The 21,778-nt window shown below is 45.1% G+C and overlaps 1 long non-coding RNA gene across 2 annotated transcripts in view; it reads left to right on the top strand.

Moving 5' to 3' along the window:
- LOC140428546 (uncharacterized) overlaps positions 1 to 21,778 on the top strand; it is a 461,056-nt gene that overhangs the window by 322,228 nt on the left and 117,050 nt on the right. For both annotated transcript variants that reach the window (XR_011948811.1, XR_011948812.1), the window contains exon 3: positions 14,335 to 14,373. This is a non-coding gene — a long non-coding RNA (uncharacterized lncRNA). The remainder of the gene's footprint in view (positions 1 to 14,334; positions 14,374 to 21,778) is intronic.

Genomic DNA, 21,778 nt, shown 5'->3' with positions numbered 1-21,778 from the left:
GGCTACCAAGTTGGGGGAGAGAGTCAAACCTGCAGTTTCTGGCTCAGAGGCAGGGACAATACCCACTGCACCACAAGAACTTCTAAAGGCAGATATAGAGATAGCAAAGGGTAAAAATAAGGGTGCATATTTTAAAGCTAAGGGGTTGGAGGACCAAGAGCCAACGTAAAGCCAAGAGTGGGTTGATGGGTAAGCGGGTTGTGTGTAGTTTAGAATACAAGCAACAACATTATGGCTAAACCAAAATAATCTAAATGGTACAAATGTCAATTTCAGAATAATGTCTGCTTGTAATACATTGGGGCTAGAGTTTGTACTGCCAACTCTGCATCGCTGGCTGATCTTTCATGTGGGTTTGTACATGGACACTCCATGCGTAGTACTCAACTTACCAGCATTGATGTTAAAGTAAGACTCATCAATGCATTTGCATTTGTTTCCTTGCCAACATTTGAAGTTTCAGAAATTGCACAGCAGCCAGTTCCTCACACCACTGGGAACATTATAAAAGTTGGTTTCAGAGTGGGTGCAGCTATACTGCAGCTGGTGCAAAGCCAGAAACAATGTGAGATTAATTCTCGGAAATGGTCATGGCATGCACCCGGGACGAGAATGGGGTTGTTTGTCAATCAGAAAACTTCAGAATTCGCTGAATCCTATCAATTCTCAGTTGTCCCACTGATATTGCAGAACCATTTGATCACACTGTGCGGGACTGATCTGCGAGGTCTGAGCTGCGGAAGTACTTATCTTCTGTTTTTATGAAATAGAGAGTGAGGTCACCTTGAGAAAGCCGTTGATTCATGTACTCAAGTTATTGATCTCCGCCCTTCACTGCACCCTCAAATCCTCCCTCCTGTCCCTGAAGTTTTGCAAAACCATTGCATGGGTACGGAATGGTGCAAGCCGGCAATGCACCTTCGAAGAACTGGGGCTGGATTCTCCAGTTTGCAGACTAAGTGCTGATGCCGACGTGGGAACAATGGGATTTTATGTCAATAAAAAGTGACGCAAAAGCTGCACCGATCCTCTGCAATTTAGCGTGACCAATCCACCTACTCTGTCATGATATTCAGATAAACATGGTGCAAACACACATACACACTGATGGATAGATCAACGGACCAATCAACACACACGCAACATCACAGCCAATCACAAACAAGAGCACACGCACTATAAAACGGGGAACACCACAGTTCCCGCTCATTCCAGCAGGAGACAGCTCAGGGCACAGAGCTCACAGCAAGCCACTCAGACATACACCATGTGCTGAGTGCCTCTCTAAGTGTTAGGGCTGGGTCCACAGGTTAAAGGGTAAAGAACGAACCACAGTCATATGTTTACAGATTGTTTTATAAAACAGAGTTGTACCATCTACAACCGTGTTGGTTCATCTGTATAGCGGAACACCCAACACGACACCCTGCACATCTTTGGGTTGGGGAGGGGGGAAAAAGAGACTCACGCAGGCATGGGGAGAATGTGCAAACTCCGCACAGACAGTGACGCGGGGCCGGGTTCGAACCCGGGACCTCGGTGCCGTGAGGCAGCAGCGCTAACCACTGCCCCACCCTGCCGCCCCTATTTTCTCATTTTGCAAATATTTTTATCCAAATCACAAAGTACACCTCGGTGAGTTATATTTAACAGAAATATCTCAGTCAGTTATACAGAAGATACTGGAATGCAGATATCTCAAGATGGGTTGTAAAGATTTAATGCAGAAATCAGGAGTTCTGCACCAAACAATGGAGTCAGGATATCAAATCGTGAGTTACAGAGGGTACTCAAATTTGGATATCCCTCTGTGAACTTTACTGGGAATATATAATGTGGAAGAACTCAGTGAATTATAGGGCGACACAGTGGCGCAGTGCTTAGCACTTCTGTTGCACGGAGCCAAGGACCAAGTTCGATCCCAGTCCCGGGTCACTGTCCGCATGGAGTTTGCACATTCTCCCCATGGGATACCTCAGTTAATATTTCAGAAGATATTGGATTCATGTAACTGATGTATACAGAGGATACAGGAACTGTGACATATCTCAAGGAAGTTACACAATGTATGAGAATCAGTAACTTACACAGTTCATATGATGTAGCATCCTCGAGAGAAAATATCACACATCTCTTGGTGAATTATGGTGTGGATGCTGCTGGGAAGTTATCAATATGATAGTAGATGGTTATAGATAATTGACAAGGCAGTGATTCAATTTTGGCTTTACAGCAATCACGGCAAAGATTGACTGTTTTGTGTTCATCATCTAATATGAAAGATTACATTCTGGTCATGTAATTTAGTGAGAAGTATCAAGTTTTATTCATATTATTGAACTTTTCTTGTGATCTATACATTTTCAACTTTGATCTGTACACGAGGGGCGGGATTCTCGTCTGAGCTATCCCAGCTTGAGGCAGTCCTGCTTCGACTGCCTCCAGGTGTGGTTCCGCTGCCCTTATTTGGTCTAGGTGTTTCTTCAGCACCTTACCTCCTATCAAAACTTATGATATGAGCCCTGTCTGGGACTCTACCGTGCCTTTGACCCACGTTGGTCCATTCCCATAATTCTTGACCCAAACCGATGCCCCCACCTGGAAATGTCTCTGCTGCCGACTATTATCATACCCCCTGCGTTGGACCTCCTGTTGTTTCTCCACTTTCCCCATTAAATTTGGGAAAAGGAGACTCAGCCTCGTTCGCAGCCGCCTTCCCATTAAGAGTTCAGCTGGTGGTATGCCCGTTGTGGAATGCGGTGTGGTCCTGTAATCAAATAGCCAGCGGGAGAGCTTTGTGTCCATTGACACTGCCGGCTGCTTCTTGAGTCCCGCTTTTAGTGTCTGGACCGCTCTCTCTGCCAGGCCGTTGGACGCTGGATGGTAAGGGGCCGTTTTGATGTGGCGGACTCCGATTCCCTTTAGGAATTTTCCAATTTCCTCACTTGTGAATGCAGTTCCATTGTCCGACACCAACACCTCCGGAAGTCCATGTGTTGCAAACGAGGCCCTGAGCTTTTCAATTGTCGATGCTGTGCTTGCCGCTTTTACCCGGTGGACATCCAACCATTTGGAGTGGGCGCCCACTATCACCAAAAACATTGAGCTCATGAAAGGGCCGGCGTGGTCAATATGCAGGCGGGTCCACGGTCGGCCTGGCCATTCCCACGGGTGCAATGGCGCAGCTGGTGGCACTCTTTGCTCCTGTTGGCACTCCTGGCACTGACGTACCAAGGCTGCTATGTCTGTGTCCAATCCTGGCCACCAAACGTAGCTTTGAGCTAGCATCTTCATTTTAGATACCCTTGGGTGTCCATGATGTAACTCGGTTAAGATTGCCCAACGGCCCTGAGCTGGGACTATTACCCGGGCTCCCCTTAATAGGATATCATCTTCTGAGGTTATTTGGTCCCTTCTGCTCCAGTATGGGTGCATCTGGGGCTCCACTGGTCTCTCCAGTTCCCCTATTAGCAGTAAATGCTTCATCTTGGCTAAAACTGGGTCTTTTTGCGTCCACAATCAAATATGTTGTGCGTCCACTGGTAGGGTGTCCAAAAAATTTAGAGTCATTACTGTCTCCTCTACTTTTGGTATTAGCGGCGGGGTGTCTGGGAGGGGGAAGTCTGCTCAAAGCATCTGCATTTGCTACTCGCGTTCCCGGTCTGCGCTCCAGAACGGATCTATACGCCGCCAGTAGAAACGCCCAGCGTTGGATTCTAGCTGATGTAATCGGGGTTATTGACTAGTCTTCTTTTAATAACCCTGATGTGGAGATGCCGGCGTTGGACTGGGGTGAGCACAGTACGAAGTCTTACAACACCAGGTTAAAGTCCAACAGGTTTGTTTCGATGTCACTAGCTTTCGGAGCGCTGCTCCTTCCTCAGGTGAATGAAGAGGTCTGTTCCAGAAACACATATATAGACAAATTCAAAGATGCCAAACAATGCTAGGAATGCGAGCATTAGCAGGTGATTAAATCTTTACAGATCCAGAGATGGGGTAACCCCAGGTTAAAGAGGTGTGAATTGTCTCAAGCCAGGACAGTTGGTAGGATTTCGCAGGCCAGATGGTGGGGGATGAATGTAATGTGACATGAATCCCAGGTCCCGGTTGAGGCCGCACTCATGTGTGCGGAACTTGGCTATAAGTTTCTGCTCAGCAATTCTGCGTTGTCGCGCGTCCTGAAGGCCACCTTGGAGAACGCTTACCCGGAGATCAGAGGCTGAATGCCCTTGACTGCTGAAGTGTTCCCCGACTGGAAGGAAACATTCCTGCCTGGTGATTGTTGCGCGATGTCCGTTCATTCGTTGTCGCAGCGTCTGCATGGTCTCGCCAATGTACCACGCTTCGGGACATCCTTTCCTGCAGCGTATGAGGTAGACAACTTTGGCCGAGTCGCATGATGAATGTCACATTACATTCATCCCCCACCATCTGGCCTGCGAAATCCTACCAACTGTCCTGGCTTGACACAATTCACACCTCTTTAACCTGGGGTTACCCAATCTCTGGATCTGTAAAGATTTAATCACCTGCTAATGCTCGCATTCCAAGCATTGTCTGGCATCTTTGAATCTGTCTATATATGTGTTTCTGGAACAGACCTCTTCATTCACCTGAGGAAGGAGCAGCGCTCCGAAAGCTAGTGACATCGAAACAAACCTGTTGGACTTTAACCTGGTGTTTTAATAACCCTAATAACGGCTTATGGTCCGTCACGATGGTGAATTTCCGCCCGTACAGATACTGGTGAAATTTTTTTTACTGCAAATATCACCGCCAGTCCTTCCTTCTCGATTTGGGCGTACTTTCTCTCAGCCATCGCCAAGGTCCTCAAAGCATAGGCTATTGGCCGTTCTTCCCCATTCCTTCCTCTATGGGCTAAGACAGCTCCTACCCCGTAAGATGATGCATCACACGTGACCACCAACTCCTTCCTTGGGTCATAATCCTCTAGGACATTTTCGGATGACAGCTGTTCCTTAATGTCCCTAAATGCTCGGTTTTGGCAGGCGGACCATTTCCATTGTTGTCCCTTTTTTAGTAGTGGTGGAGGGGTTCTAGGATGGACGCCCTATTTTCAATAAATTTGCCGTAATATGTTACCAATCCTAGAAATGATCGTAGCTCCTGGACCGTGGTGGGAGCTGGGGCTTCTTTTATTGCCCTTACTCGGTCTTCCAATGGGCGTAAGCCAGATTCGTCTACTTTATATCCCAGGTACGTCACTTGTGCGGCCAGAAAAACACATTTTTCTCTTTTCGGCCGTACGCCTGCCTTTGCAAAATGCCCGAGCACTTCCTCCAGGTTCCTTAAGTGTTCCCTGTTGGTCCTACCCTTGATTACGACATCGTCCAAATAAATCGCCATCTGCGGTAGTCCCTGCAGAATATGTTCCATCGTACGCTGGAATATAGTGCAGGCTGATGACACTCCGAAGGGTAGCCTAGTATAACGAAAAAGTCCCTTCAGGGTGTTGATCGTAGCGAACTTCTGGGAGTCCTTGTCCAGTTTTAACTGCAGGTAGGCGTGGCTCATGTCCAGTTTTGTGCACAAAAGCCCACCTGCCAATTTGGCATATAGGTCGTCTATTTTCGGGATCGGGTATTTGTCCAGTGCGTATTTGTTTACCGTCTGTTTTAAATCTCCACAGAGACGTATCGAGCCGTCTGGCTTCAAAATTGGTACCACTGGCGCTGCCCATTCAGAGAACTGTACTGGTCTGATAATGCCATCGCGCCGTAACCTTTCTATTTCGACATCTACTTTCTTCCTTAATGCAAAAGGTACCGGCCTGGCCTTACAAAATTTCGGAGGGCTTCTGTGTCCACGTGCAAAGTTGCTTTGGCGCTTATAATTTCCCCCAAACCTTCTTGGAAGACCTCTGGGTATTTTTGGAGTACTGCACTTTTCATGAAAATTGTCATCCAATCTAAGTTTAGGTCTTTCAGCCAGTTCCATCCTATTAAGTTCGGTCCGGAGCCCTCTACTATCGTCAATGCTAATCTGAGCAATTGTTTGTCATATTTCACGGGTACATGAGTTGTGCCTAGAACTTCCAGGGGTTCCCCCGTGAAGGTTTTAAGTTTTGTCAATGTTTTTGTTAGGGTTCGTGGCTGGAGTCCATCTTTGATTTTTTTTTACATGCTGCCACTCCCATTACTGATACGGCCGCACCCATGTCCATTTCCATTATTGTCGGCCGACCGTTCACCCGTGGGGTAATCTTAATAGGCTCTGCTTTCTTTGTCGCAAGATTATATAACTGTTCCCCCTCGGAAGAGGATGGGGCATCTAGGTTGCCCCATCTAGTACTTCCCTGCGTCCCCACCCGCTATTCCTCTTTTGCCACCTCCTTCTAGGGTTTCTATCGCTGTTACCCCACTCTGTCTGGTGCCAGAAATGGTCCTGCTCTGTTGGGGGAGCCTCAGCCGGTAGTTCCCTCTGTCTCCAGTTAGTCCTAGCAGACTGGAGGGCAGTTCTGGGGTTTTCCTTTGGCCCTCTGTTCCTCAGGCTTTTCCTGAGGGTGGCTATCTGGTAGCTGGACCCATTGTGGTAGTCCCTCTCCCAGGTATCTACCTCCATTGGTGTGCCCTGTAGTTCCTGCGCCCCATTTACTGCCTTTTCTAGAGACAGTGCGAGCTGTAACGCCCACCTGCAGTCTAGCTGCGTTTCCGCCAACAGGCGCTTCTGTATTTGGAGATCATTTATGCCACACACTAACCGGTCCCGAAGCATTTCATTTAGCGTCGGGCCGAACTCTCATTTTTCCGCCAGCCTTCTCAGGCGGGTCAAGAAATTTGTGACTGACTCTCTGTCTTCCCGCTTCGTTGTGTAGAATCTGTACCTACACAAAATGAGGGGTGGTTTTGGGTCTTAGTGCTCTTCCACCAATTTTGTTAATTCTTGGAAAGGTATCGTGTCCGGCGTATCGGGATAAGTTAGACTACGTATAATGGCGAAGGCTGAGGGTCCGCACGCCGACAGCGGTATAACCAGTTTCCTTCCGTCCTCCGTTATCCATTGGCCTGGAAAAAATAACACATTCTCTCCACATGCTGGGACCAGTCCTCAATAGTCAGGTCGAATGCATCCAACTTCCCAAAAAGAGGCATTTTTGAAAGAGCAAGGCTTACCCTCCGAGTGCAGCAGCTGGTCTCCACAAGGTTCTTTGTTTACCTCGTCGCCACTGCAATAATCCACAGGAGGCAGGGGTTCCGTCACCACACCAGTATTTATTTGCAATAACTATATACAAGAGCAGCTCCAAACCATGCTGCTAGCATTCCAGTCAACTTAAGACTGCCTCACAAAGCCTACACAGGTGCTCATATGGGTCCCCTCAATGAGCTATCATTGAGGGAGCTCATACTCCAATTGGCCAACCAATAATGCCAATTGGAGGTCATTACACTACTTTAACATCAAAATTCAATATGCTGTATCATTTTTGTCATGGTGTTTAATTAAATTGGCTGGTCTATTACAAAGTTCAACTTGACTTCCCCAAATTAAAACTTAACAAAGTTTGAGTTTTCTTTCTCCCAGTGGCACTGAGAAGGTTCAAGGGTGCCCTGATAAAGCTCTTTAAGATTACAATGGTTTACGATAGGACAGTGTTAGATTGTTTCCACTGGTTTTTAGCAAGATGGCACAGATTTAAGATAGTCAGAAAAAGGAAATAAAATGAAGGCTGGAAACAAATTTCGGGAGAAATTCAACACGCGGCATTAAATAAGCTGCACTATTCAAATCCATCCCTGAAGATGTTGGTCAGAGGCTAGAGCCAAGTATGACATTGGGGCCTCACTTGAACCAAACCAGCAAACTATGGATATCACTTAATTGCCGATCAGAGGCTTAGGAGTGTCAGCTGGGCTCGCCTAAGGGAGTGTCTTGTGGGTGAGAGAGGGGATGCGCTGCTATGGGCAAATTGGGGTGGAGCGCTTGCTAAGCTTGGGCCAGCAGTGTGGTGTAGTACTTTTTGGGGTAGTCAGAAGGAGCGCAAGAATGAACTAAGTGAAAGAAAATGCTATCACGTTTTAGTGGACAGTCTCCAGAGGCTGCTTTGAGGATCACTTCATGGTTAGGCCACCTAATACTGTTGTGCCATGCTCCGCTCAAATTCCAACTGTTTGATAACTATTCTTTGCTCCAGGTTCCTATCACCAACATCCTGCCTCTCAACGATGTCTAATAACTGCTCCTCGTGGGCTCCCTGCCCACCAAGCAGTTTACTGCCTGCTGGTACTCTTCCACCAGAGATCGGGCACCGGAGATATTGCAATTTGACATTCCCCCCCCCCCCCACCACCATCTCCTCCAGCCCTCCCCACCCCTGTCCCCGCGCTCCCCCCCCTCCCACCACCATCTCCTCCAGTACCCCACCCCCCACCATCACACTTATTTTTTCTTTCTTCCAATGAAATAGGTGCATGTCATGTGACTCTCTTCCCCAAAGTCTTGTACCGAGAGGGGTCAGATGAGGACTTCTCTGGCACAAACTGTCATTAGAGCGAAGTCTACCAATTCGCAGAAACAAAATGTTGCTTGAAGAAGAACATGAAAGGGCACACGGAATGAGCAGGAGAATGGCTCATACTCAGAAAGATACCCATGCACAATTGTTGTTCTACATGGGCTTTCTCAGCATCATAACATCCATTCGTACAGGGCTAAGTCGCTGGCTTTGAAAGCAGACCCAGGCAGGCCAGCAGCACGGTTCAATTCCCGTAACAGCCTCCCTGAACAGGCGCCGGAATGTGGCGACTAGGGTCTTTTCACAGTAACTTCATTGAAGCCTACTTGTGCCAATAAGCGATTTTCATTCATTTCATTCATGATTCCATGAATGATAATTGATAGCAATCCTTCCATCAAGCATAACAAAGCAGAAAGAAATCAATGCTATCCTTTTCCCATGGGTGATCAGTAACTACATGATACATCAGCATCACTTTACCATTCCCCTATTGTTTGTAGATATTACATTATTCAATATGATATTGTAGTTCTGTGTCTATCTGTGACCTGTGGAGACACATTCGTATTCCCTTCCTCAAGAAGCCTATGAGGAAAGGTTGAGGAGGTTGGGCCTCTACTCATTGGAGTTTGGAAGCTGAGAGACAACCTCTTTGAGACACAGAGGATTCCCAGGGGGGCGCGACAGTCCTTTTGATGGGAGGTTGTTTCCCTTTGTGGGAGAGTTGAGGACCAGAGGGTATAGTCTCAGAGTAAGCGGTTGCCCCTTTAAGACAGAGATGAGGAGGAATTTGATGAGAAGGTAGTGAATCTGCGGAAATGTTACCGCAGAGGGATGCAGAGGCTGGATCGTTAAGTATGTTCGAGGCCGGGCAGCACGGTGGCGCAGTGAGTAGCACTGCTGCTTCACGGCACTGAGGTCCCAGGTTCGATCCCGGCTCTGGGTCACTGTCCATGTTGTGTTTGCACATTCTCCCCGCGTTTGCGTGGGTTTCGCCCCCACAACCCAAACATGTGCAGGCTAGATGGATTGGACATGCTAAATTGCCCCTTAATTGGAAAAAATGAATTGGGTACTCTAAATTTTATTTTTATAAAAATAACAAAATAAAAAGTATGTTCAAGGCCACTGTGCTAAGAGACAACCTCAGTGGTTAGCACTGTTGCCTCACGACGCCGAGGACCCGATTCAATCCCAGCCCCAGGTCACTGCCGTGTGGAGTTTGCACATTCTCCCCGTGATTGTATGGGTCTCACCCCAACAACCCAAAAGATGTGCAGGGTAGGTGAATTGGCCACGCTAAATCGCCCCTTAATTGGAAAAAAATAAATTGGGTACTCTGAATTTATTTAACAAAAAGTATGTTCAAGGCTGAGATAGACAGAGTTTTAATCAGTAAGGGAATCAAGGGTTATGGAGATAAGGCGGGAAAGTGGAGTTGAGGATTATCATATTGGATCAGTCATGATCTCATTGATGGAGCATGCTCGGTGGGCCGACTTCTGATCTAACATCTTATGGTTTAACTTTCTACTCCAACATGGGATGGATAGGCAGATGGCATCATGTATTTTCCCAATGTCCCTGGGGCGATCACTTGCTCTCCTTTAAATAGGTATGATTCTGGGAACAGAGTTCACATTGGAAAATAAAGAAATGGGAGAATTGTGCCACAAGGGACAAGGTGCCACACAAAAGGTTGCTGCATAAGATAAAGATGCATGGCATTAAGGGGAAAGTAGTAGCATGGATAGAGGATTGGTTAATTAATAGAAAGCAAAGAGTGGGGATTAATGGGTATTTCTCTGGTTGGCAATCAGTAGCTAGTGGTGTCCCTCAGGGATCAGTGTTGGGCCCACAACTGTTCACAATTTACATAGATAATTTGGAGTTGGGGACCAAGGGCAATGTGTCCAAGTTTGCAGACGACACTAAGATAAGTGGTAAAGCAAAAAGTTCAGAGGATACTGGAAGTCTGCAGAGGGATTTGGATAGGCTAAGTGAATGGGCTAGGGTCGGGCAGATGGAATACAATGTTGACAAATGTGAGGTTATCCATTTTGGTAGGAATAACAGCAAAAGGGATTATTATTTAAATGATAAAATATTAAAACATGCTGCTGTGCAGAGAGACCTGGGTGTGCTAGTGCATGAGTCGCAAAAAGTTGGTTTTCAGGTGCAACAGGTGATTAAGAAGGCAAATGGAATTTTGTCCTTCATTGCTAGAGGGATGGAGTTTAAGACTATAGAGGTTCTGCTGACGAGTGTGATATAAAATAGTTACTTTAGAGATATTAGTTAATGTAATGTAGAAATAAGCCACTTTGATTCTGGCAAGTAGAGACAAAGGATTTTAGACTGCATGGAAAAAGCAGGAAGAGGTGTGTCTATGAGAGTGATGCTGGATTGATAGGGGCCGGAGAAAGGGATTGGAAGTGAGCCAATCAGAATAGATCAAACAGGTCAGGAGGGACATAGGATGACCTATGGGCGCCGAGTATGTGAAACTTGATGCCATTTGAATGTATCAGTACAGAGCTCTTTGTCTGGGACACACCACTTAGTCCCGGAGCTGCAGAGAGCAACATGTTATCTGTATCACTGTGGACTAGGTTTAGCTTGCAAGCTGAATAAAATAACTAATGTTATACCTGCAAATCCATCTCGACTTTTATTGAGGCCAGACTGACGGGTAAAGAAATTTGGGATTCAACACTGCTGCAATTGGATAAGGTGTTAGTGAGGCCACACCTGGAGTATTGTGTTCAGTTTTGGTCTCCTTACTTGAGAAAGGACGTACTGGCACTGGAGGGTGTGCAGAGGAGATTCACTAGGTTAATCCCAGAGCTGAAGGGGTTGGATTACGAGGAGAGGTTGAGTAGACTGGGACTGTACTCGTTGGAATTTAGAAGGATGAGGGGGGATCTTATCGAAACATATAAGATTATGAAGGGAATAGATAGGATAGATGCGGACAGGTTGTTTCCACTGGCGGGTGAAAGCAGAACTAGGGAGCATAGCCTCAAAATAAGGGGAAATAGATTTAGGACTGAGTTTAGGAGGAACTTCTTCACCCAAAGAGTTGTGAATCTATGGAATTCCTTGCCCAGTGAAGCAGTAGAGGCTCCTTCATTAAATGTTTTTAAGATAAAGATAGATAGTTTTTTGAAGAATAAAGGGATTAAGGGTTATGGTGTTCGGGCCGGAAAGTGGAGCTGAATCCACAAAAGATCAGCCATGATCTCATCGAATGGTGGAGCAGGCTCGAGGGGCCAGATGGCCTACTCCTGCTTCTAGTTCTTATGTTCTTATGTTCTTATGATTTTGCCGAAATGGGAAACCCAGCCAGTTACCATGCGTGAGCTTCCTCCATCATAGGAAAACCCTCCGAGGAATCTGGCCAATGATTCTCAACAATGTGAGCTTCTACCTTAGACTTAATCTATACTCTTACCCTGTGAGGCAGTTCTTTTATTCTCCGTGTCTGGGTGCATTGGTCACAGCTCAGATCTATGTATCTTCCTATCAATACAACCTCCTGTTTTAACTGTAGGAGTCACTGACGGGCACACGCCATGACCCACCAGACATAGACACTCCCTTAACCTCTATTCTGTAGTTGGACTTCTTTCTTTACAGAGCTACTCGTCCTACCCAATTCTCTATAACTTCCTCTTTTACCATAGAATCCCTGCAGTGCAGAAGAAGGCCATTCAGCCCATCCAGTCTGCACCGACCCTTCGAAAGAGCACTCCACCCATGTCTACTCCCCCACATCTCCGTAACTGCATAACCGAACTTGCACATTCCATGCCACTAAGGGGAAATTTATCATGACCAATCCACCTAACAGGCACATCTCTGGACTATGGAAGGAAACCGGAGCACCCAGAGGAAATCCACGCACACACGTGGAGAATGTGCAAACTCCACACAGACAGTGACCCAAGGCTGGAATTGAATCCGGGTCCTGGCGCTGTGCTATTATGCCATCTCTTTTTCTTTAAACACACATAACTAAGTTCTCTAGTTAAACACTACTGACTGGAAGTCTCCTGAATCCAGATCAGCTTACGTTTTCCCCCCAAAAATGCAAAACCCACCAGTTTTTCATTTAGAGCATAGCTCTACCTTCAACAATTTTCTCTATAGCAACCTCGGGGGGTTCTTGCTTCCAAAAGCCCCTCAGCTGTTTCGAAAGTTCAAACATGGTTTGTAAACACACACAGGCAAACTAAATCAAACTGAAAATAAACAACGAACTATACATTTTTAATCCTTAATATAACCCATGACAGATATAGTTATAACACATATGAAAAAACATGAATGTGGCTTTATTTGTGGAAACGGATGTGTCACATCATTTGTTCAAATCTTGCCCATGGTTGTTATTATATTACTTAAATGGACTTCCATTTGTATTCATTGCATTTGAAATCTGCTTGTGCTTCTCTTCTCGAGGTAGAATTGCTGACTTGGTAATCGTTAGTTTCTGTTCATTGTCTGTACCTCTGTTAGTAGCAGCATTTACGTCCATTAGCTTTCAGCATGATATTGCAAGGAAATTATTTTTTGGCATTCACATGCAGTTAGATGCGGGATAATTTACCTTTCACTCAAGTTCCTGGTAAAAATCTTTACACTGCCATGCTGGCAGTGTGGTGACAGTCAGTATTAAAGTATAGAGGTTGCATTTCCATGAGGGTTCTTCTGGTCATCTGTTGGAAACAGTGTTGAAATCTGTTGGTGTCACCTTGCTGAGTTCTACCTTACCTTCAATTGTAGACCATAACCTGTGACTGAATTTTCTGGGTCTGCAATGTCGTACAAACAGTGATGCAATAATAACCAAGTGATGGGTTTTAGTATGTTAGTGAAGGGATTAATATTGACAAGTGCACTAAAGATGACTCCCCTGGTCTTTAAAATAGTGCCATGAGATCGTTTACTTTCATCTGATACGGCAGACAATGCGGGCGATTAAAGGGAAATGGAACAGTCTGTGTCGAGCGGGTTTAACTGGGTGTTTGCCGGCGCTCGCAACGCCGAGAAAGACCCCACTAGCTAACAGGCTCTTTCATTTCTGGGGCTCAGCGGGAAACGCCTCGCCGAGGCCATACTTAGTCCAATTTCCTGCACTGAGGAGCTCTGCTCGCCAGTGCAGGAAGAGGTCGAGGCGCCATTTTAAAATGTTTTCAATTATTTTTAAAGGACGCCCCGACCTCAAGACCCTCAAAGCCACCCTGCCCACCCCCCACGCCCAACTCACATATAAAAGGGTCATCGAGCCCCCAACACCCCACTTAATAAGAGCAGGGCACCCGTGGGCCCAATCCCCAGCATGGCAAAATGCCACCCGGGCACCTTGGCGCTATGAACCAGGAAATGCCACCTTGACACCCTGGCACTGCCAGTGCCAGGGTGCCCAGATGGCATCAGAGGTGTCATGGTACCACCCTGCCCAGAGCCCGAGAACTCAGGGGCCCCCGATCCCTGGGAGACCTCCCCGAGAGGGGAATGCCTGGACTGCATTTGTGCTAACCGGCATTCACTCTGGGTCTCCGAAGACGATTATGGTTGTTACCATCAACCCTGCAGTAGGTTTTGGTGCAGATTTATTATTGACCTTCAGATTTGCTACAGGCATGTTCATATGGATAAAAATTACCAAGGCTGCTGAGAGGCAGCTCCGAGGGAATTACAACCCTCACGTTAATATGTCATGTTAATTGATATCTTGTCACCTGTGTTCTTGCTGTGTGTTTAAGGATATTACTTCCCATCACATCCACTTCAGTGTTGCTCGCTACCTAATCCTCTAATAATTCTTCCCTCTCATTTCTCTTCAGCTAATTGAAGACAAGTTAAAGAGAAGTTCAACAAAGCAGGTAAATTACTTTTAGATTCAGACACATGTTTTGCTCTGTAGTCTTTGATGTCTTCTTCTATATATAAATGTATGAGCCCTTGACAGGAGCGTAGGTGTTGTGCAAAGGAAATTATGAAAATTAGTCACAAGATTGCTCTTTGACAAATGAAAAAGCTGACTTTGGGACTCACATTGTGAAGCAGAATAATGTCAAGTGATTTCACAGAATCCTCCCGAGCAGAAGGAGGCCATTCAGTCCATCGTTGCATCGTTGCCATGCTAGCTCCTTAAAGGACCTATCCAACTAATCTCATTCTTTCCCCATAGCCCTAAAATCCTTTCAACTCCCTTTTTATACTGAATCAGCTTCCACCACCCTCACTGACAGTAAATTCCAGACTATAAGAACCTACTCTCTGCTGATACGTCGACCAATTATTTTAAATCTGTTTTCACTGGCTACTAGCTGTACTGTCAGTGGAAAAAGCGTCTCCTCAGTTACACCATCAAAACGCTCAGAATATTGAATATCTCTATTTAATCCTCTATTAACCTTCTCTCGGCTGAGGCCTAGCCAATGATTTATGACTGTTTAGCAGATTTTCCGTCCTTTTGTACAAGGGATCATTTGGCTTTCAAAAGTATTCTCAGCTACATCAAGAGTGAGCATTGGAAACAATTTTGCTATACTCTTTTACTTTCAACAGTATTCAACAGAGACTATTTTAAGGTCAAATTTCTCGGTGCCTTTCAATGGAATGAACATATATTATTCCTACACTCTAGATAATGGTAGATTTCAGAATAAGGAGGATGTTACATTCTCGATAACCTTGGGACAAGTATCAGTACAAAGTAGGGAGTATGTTACATTCCTGATTACCTTCAGTATACTGATTGGCAATCAAAAGCAGTTACACTCCTGAAAAATCTGGGATTATAATAAATAGCCTATCCACACCTCATAAATCTGGGATTTGTACCAGTCCAGAATAAGGTGTGCCTCACTCCAGCTAACCCTGGGATTAGATTTCAGTGTAAAATAAGGGTCTGCATTTCTGCTTTATTGCTTATACATGAGGGTTGTGTGGAACAAGCAAGATCGATTCCTCTTAATGGTGCTGCCTCTTTCTACTAATCTACCATAAGAAATAGAGTATTAAAGCAAAGATATCATCAGCGTGTTCAATAAAATGAGAACAAAATAGATGTTAATATTCAGGCAAGGTAAGTTTTGAAAGAGATTGCCCCTAATTGACCAGGAGTAGTACCAAAACTTTAAACCAAGTGACATTAAGGAATTCATGGAAGTTTAATGCTAGAAAATTAATATGAATTTAAAATGGTCTTTATTTATTTCGCTGTACCAAAGGTTCTTCTTTATGCAAATTTACATTCGCTCAGTACAACTAGAGGTTTAAGAATCATACAACTTTAAAGCGTTGGGTGGCACGGTAGCACTGTTGCTTCACAGCGCCAAGGACCCGGGTTTGATTCCCGGCTTGGGTCCTGGTCTATGCAGAGTCTGTCGTTCTCCCCGTGCCTGCGTAGCTTTCCTCCGGCTGCTCCGGTTTCCTCCCACAAGTCTCAAAAAACGTGCTTGTTAGGTGAATTGGACATTTTGAATTCTCCCTCAGTGTACCCGAACAGGCACCAGAGTTTGGCGACTGGGGGATTTTCACAGTAACTTCATTGCATGTTAATGTAAGCCTACTTGTGACACTACAAAAATTATCATATGGCACTGGCACTTTGCTAGTGCTATCCACAGGCGTGATTCAGTGGCCTCATCGTGCTGGACTTGGTATTGGGAGGAGGCCGTTGAATCTCGTGAGATTCGCGACGCTCAAAACATCTCGTGAAATTTAATGGGAGTCTTGCGAGCCTTCCCGATCTGGATCACACCCTCACTTGGTGTGACCCAGATCAGCTGGCTAATTTAATATGCCATTCTCCCAGTGTTTGGGACTTAATGGCTGCACTTGAGAGGCCTCGCCGGGGCACTGTTTAGTACTGGTCCATACAAACATGGAACAATCATAATAACACCTCCAGGATCTCCCAGGCCATTAGAGACCATTAGAGATGGTCTCAGGGCAGGGTGGCATCCCTGCCCTCCCCTGGCACTTGGGCACCTTGTCACTGCCAGTCTGGCAAAGGCACTCCCATGGTGCCAGACTGGCAGTGCCAGGGTGCCTTGGTGCCAGATTGGCACTGCCAGGGATCGGGCCTGGGGGAGCCTTATTAAGTGGAGAAGGGGCGAGGAGGGGGGCCAATCCAAGGTCAGGGGTGTCGGAATTGGGGGGTATCTGAAGGGGGAGGCAAGAAAAGATCGGAGAAGCGTTCCAAAATGGTGCTTGCACTGAACCATAGAATACCTACAGTGCAGACGGTGGCCATTCAGCCCATCAAGTCTGCACCGACCCTCTGAAAGAGCATCCTATCTAGGTCCATTACCCCACCCTATCCCCATAACCCCACATCTTTGGACTGTGGGAAAAAACGGGAGCACCAGGAGGAATCCCACGTGGGCATGGGGAGAATGTGTAAACTCCACATAGACAGTCACCTAAGGTCAGTATTGAACTCGGGTCCCTGGCGCTGTGAGGCAGCAGTCCTAACCACTGTGCCATTGTGCCGCCTGTTGGCATTCCCTAACCACTAACATTGATGTGATCAATCACTGTGGCTGTTCACCTAGGTTTCATTGTGATCCAGATCTATAGAGAGTAAGGTGCAACTGCAGATGATGGGCAGAGGAGGTCCAAAATGGTGGCCTTGGAGATGGAGAAGAATTGCAGCGTCTTCTTTTCTATTTATTTTCAGAGATAAATTCCGACTCTTGTAAAATTGTTGCAAAAGATGTTTCCTTCTGTTTCCAATCATGTGACATATTCATATAATTTAATGAATCACAGCCCTTTACAGCATTGAAAATGCCATTAGGTCCCTGGCACTTTTCCTGACTTTGCCATTTTTCTGCACCTTTTTAAATGTCCACACACATAAGCACTTTTCCTTGGAAAGCTTTTAGGGACACTATATCATTCTTTGTTTCTGATAGGATGTTTCATGTTGTAATAATTCTCTTATGTTTTTAGAAATAGTCTCTTAACCTCTCTCTTCATTCTACTGGGAACGATTTTAAAACTGTGCTCTCTTACCAACCAGTGGAAATACTTTTTTGTGTCCAATAATACCATCATCGAAACTTTTCTTAACCTCGAACATGTTATCAGATCTCCAATTAACCTTCAAAGTACAAGAGTCCCTCTCTCCTCATAACTACCCTCTCATCCCACATTAGAAAGCTATCATTTGTGTTTAGTGTTGCAGAGACCTTGCATTATTGTTGCACCATCATAATGAAAACAAGGCTCAGCTTTGCGAGTCTTTATCCCTCTTCGAAATGACAAAATATAGAGCGCAATTCTCCCCAAAAATGCCTTATGTCATGTCCAGTGGGAAAAGTGGTGCGATTCCCGCTGGGTGGGTTGGTGCGATCCTCGATCGCAATCCACCCCAACGTAGTCAGTTTTTTTGGGAGAGATTTGCACCAGCATTCAGAAGGGCAGAGTGCAATTTTTAAAGGATGTCCAATCTCAAAGTAAAATGACAGCCCCCCCCCCCCCCCCCCCCACCCACCTCATCCACCCCACGGACATCGGGACTCTCCCATCAATGATCACCGTCATCAACTCCACCCCCCCCTCAATGGATCACTGGCATCAGCAGCCGCCCCCCCCCCACTCCCTGAGGATCGCTGGCATCGACCCCCTTCACTGACCCCCAATGATCACTGGCATCAAAACCCTCCCCCCCCCCCCCCAACCCGTTAGGATCACTGACATTGTCGCCCTTCCAATTGGTCTCCCTTCAGACCCTGCGCCTTAAGGTCCTGCCCCTCAGGCCCTGCCTCCTTGGGAGTTCCAACGTGTAATGTCAACCTGTGTTGGCACTGTCAGGTTGGCACACCCAGGGTGCCATGTCCCTCACCATCCGGGGGCTGCAATGACCTCTGAGGCATCTGGCTCTCCTTTTGTGGAGACCGGTAGTGCTTCCCGCCGGTGACATGGCATTAAGCCCCCATTGAATATTTAATGCAGTTAAATGATCACGCCCTCACCCTAGAACTTGATTAAATCTGCTAGCAGGATCCAGGAATATCGCAAACTGTTTGACGCCTGCCGCAAATCCCGTTTCAGGCCTCTCCCGTAATTGTCCCGACATAGCGGGATTTGAGCCTGGCTCAATGCGGCTGGAAAATCTCCCCCATAATTTATTCTTTGCTATTGACAAAATAGTGCAGGGTAGTGTTTGCCAGCATATTAATACCCGACTTTAGCCAAATGATCAGTTCCTGCAAACAAAAAGGTATGTTGTGAGTAATATTAAACTTGTGCATTGAATAATTTATCTTATTCGTAGAATTAGTATCAAAAAGATTATTTGGTCCAACTGATGTGTGCCAGCAGTTACGATCTACTTAAGGCTACTTCCACCCCCTTCACCTAACCCGATCTTGTAATTAAACTATCGACCAGATTTAACAAATTGAATATCTTGGTATGGCGAAGAGTAATTTGTGTCGTTCTGAAAAGGTTAATGGGAGTTGGGTTCCCAATAAACACACACTTCCTCCAAACCTTCATGTGGCTTCCGTTTAAATGGAAGTCTACTTTAGTTTTTTTTCTGGCAAACAAATCCACCATCCGTATCCCACAGTGGCCTCATGATCCTTGCGCTTTCTGATAGTTCCTCTCATGCCGAAACAACTGTCTGCTGTCTGTCACTTCATTCAACACATCAACACTAATGTCAGATTTGTTAAATTTGGTGCACGCCCTCTCCCCACAAAGTATGACATCGATATAATTCTAATGTTTTTGCTGTCTTTCTATATCTATATCCTGCAACATCTCCCCAAGGCTTCCAGCAGCCCAATGGATTTTTCTGAATCAGTATTGAGTGAAAATAAAACAGGTAACCGTGGCAGTACACCCCATTTCCTGGATTAAATCTGGTCAATAGTTTAATTAACATAAATTGAGCAAAAGTAAAGACGATTGAGTATTGGCGAATTCTGCATCCAGTATCAGTCGAGTAAGAAGTCTTACAACACCAGGTTAAAGTCCAACAGGTTTGTTTCGAATCACTAGCTTTCGGAGCGCTGCAGACTAGCAGTCGAGGCAAAGGATCTGTTGTTGAAATCATACTTGTAGTTCATATAGTTCACACAGATTCCAGAAGAGACCTTATTGCTAGCTGGACTCTCTGGACAATGCAGTAGAGCAGATTGCTGAGTCCTTGTCCAGCTTCCTTGTATGTTTTACAGTTACGAACTTCAATCTTGCAGCATGAATCACAAGCAGTGCTCCGTCTGCTGCTCCAGCGTCAGTGCTACTATTCTTTAGCCAGTCAATGCATAAGCTTCGATGAGAAAGTTACATTGACTCTGATCCCTTCAAGTGGAGTCACATCTGGCTGTGGAGTTTGGCTTTTACAGTAAAGATATGGGAAGTACACAAATATTGAGGATATAATGACAGCAACAAAAGAGGACGTGGGCATTACACCAATGAAAGAAATACCAACCAAGGAGATATTAACCAAAGGCGTATGATAATGCCAACCAACAGCATATGATAATACTAATAATCTTCATTCCACTTTTGCAGTTGTTAATGCACTCAAACTTAAAAGCAATTCAAAAAATATTTTGAAGCTATTACTCAACTGCAGCACATGTCTAACCTAAGCTTCTTCAGGGATTGTTGGGAAAATGGTGTCAAGAATTTGTAAGCGTGTGAACATCTCCAGTGAAATAGCCAACCCAGAGGTGAACCCACATTTTTTGGCAAGAAGAATGTGTGATGACTGAAATGAACATAATCACTTAGTACAGGCAAGCCAGCGAGACAACTCCGGATGAGATTTATTTCATCTTCTGCTGTAGCTCTATCACCATAATAAGAAGTCTTACAACACCACGTTAAAGTCCAACAGGTTTGTTTCGAATCACTAGCTTTCGAAACACTGCTCCTTCCTCAGGTGAATCAGGTGTTGGACTTTAACCTGGTGTTGTAAGACTTCTTACTGTGCTCACCCCAGTCCAACATCTCCACATCATATCACCATAATGACATTTGCCCTGGCTGAGTGTTTGCCCTTGAGAAACATACAATGGTTTACCCCTTTCACTTTGAGCCAGAAGGAAGAAAAGGAAGATTCATTGATGCATAGGAGCCAGTTGCAAGCTTTGGGAAACACGGCACATTTACCAAGTGGGTAAAAAGATTATTGAACCGGAAGCTGGTGTATTTCATTAAGTCATTTAACCAAACATTAGTCCATTGCACCTCTGCCCCATAAATGGTTTTGTGTCAACCAGTGGGCTAATCTCAACAGTGCATATTCTACTGATGTAAATTTCATCATTGCAAAACTAAGTGGACATGAGAACTGAAAGTCTTTCTGTGCCACAACCCTCTATGACTTGTGCAATGCACTGCCTGCTTGGTTTCAGGTTCGATAGAAACTTTCAATGGGAAATTGGATACATACTGAAAAAGAAAGGACATTGCAGGGTTTCTGAAGAAAAAGCAGGAGACTAAATCTAATTAGATAGTTTATTCAAATAGCTGGCACACTGATGATGGATCAAATGACCTCCTTCTTGCTGTATCATTCTATAATTGATATCACACTTTATCAAAGCAAACATTTGGAAATCTTTGTTTCCATGGGAGACAGTTTCCACATGGAAGCATGGACAAAATATTGCCATTACAATGTGACTTTCAGTCACTTAACTGAAATTAGTATTGATTGCCCAAGAAAAATATTTGTTCAGGAACTGAAAGCTATGAATTAGAACCATATTAACATAATATTATCACTGTTATCTGTGGCTGCAATCAGTGTTTATGAAAGTTGATTATAGATTGAGATTAATGTTTATTTTCACAGGAAGATTGACCCTCCACTTTAGTGCATTAATGCAGTACAAAGGGTAACAGTTCTTCCCAGTAGGAATTAATGGTTTCTTATTCAAATCTATAATAATCACATTACACTGCACCACAGAGCTAGTTTGTAATAGCTTCTTTGCACTGGTAAGCAAAATGCTGCAACTGCATAGGACAGTATTTAAGTGGGATTCCCTTGAAGTTTAGACTGTAATTATGGCTTCTAGTATACATATTCTCCACCAAATTTGCCTTTCTAATTGCACCTGCTTCATATAATATAACCTTTATTTGTAGCTAACCCATTCTATATAACACTATCTCTAAATTGCTTTCCCTCTCTATAACATGGTAATATAATACAGCAGTCCTCAATGATGGCTCCCTCACTAATGGCGATAAAAACATCTCCATTAATATGTGTTGTGGAGAAAACCTACTCTGAATTATTGTCAA

Source organism: Scyliorhinus torazame, chromosome 8, assembly GCF_047496885.1.
Source record: "Scyliorhinus torazame isolate Kashiwa2021f chromosome 8, sScyTor2.1, whole genome shotgun sequence".
NCBI classification, from domain to species: Eukaryota; Metazoa; Chordata; class Chondrichthyes; order Carcharhiniformes; family Scyliorhinidae; genus Scyliorhinus; species Scyliorhinus torazame.
The sequence above is the reverse complement of the archived record's forward strand: the minus strand, read 5'-3'. Positions and strand labels throughout refer to the sequence as shown.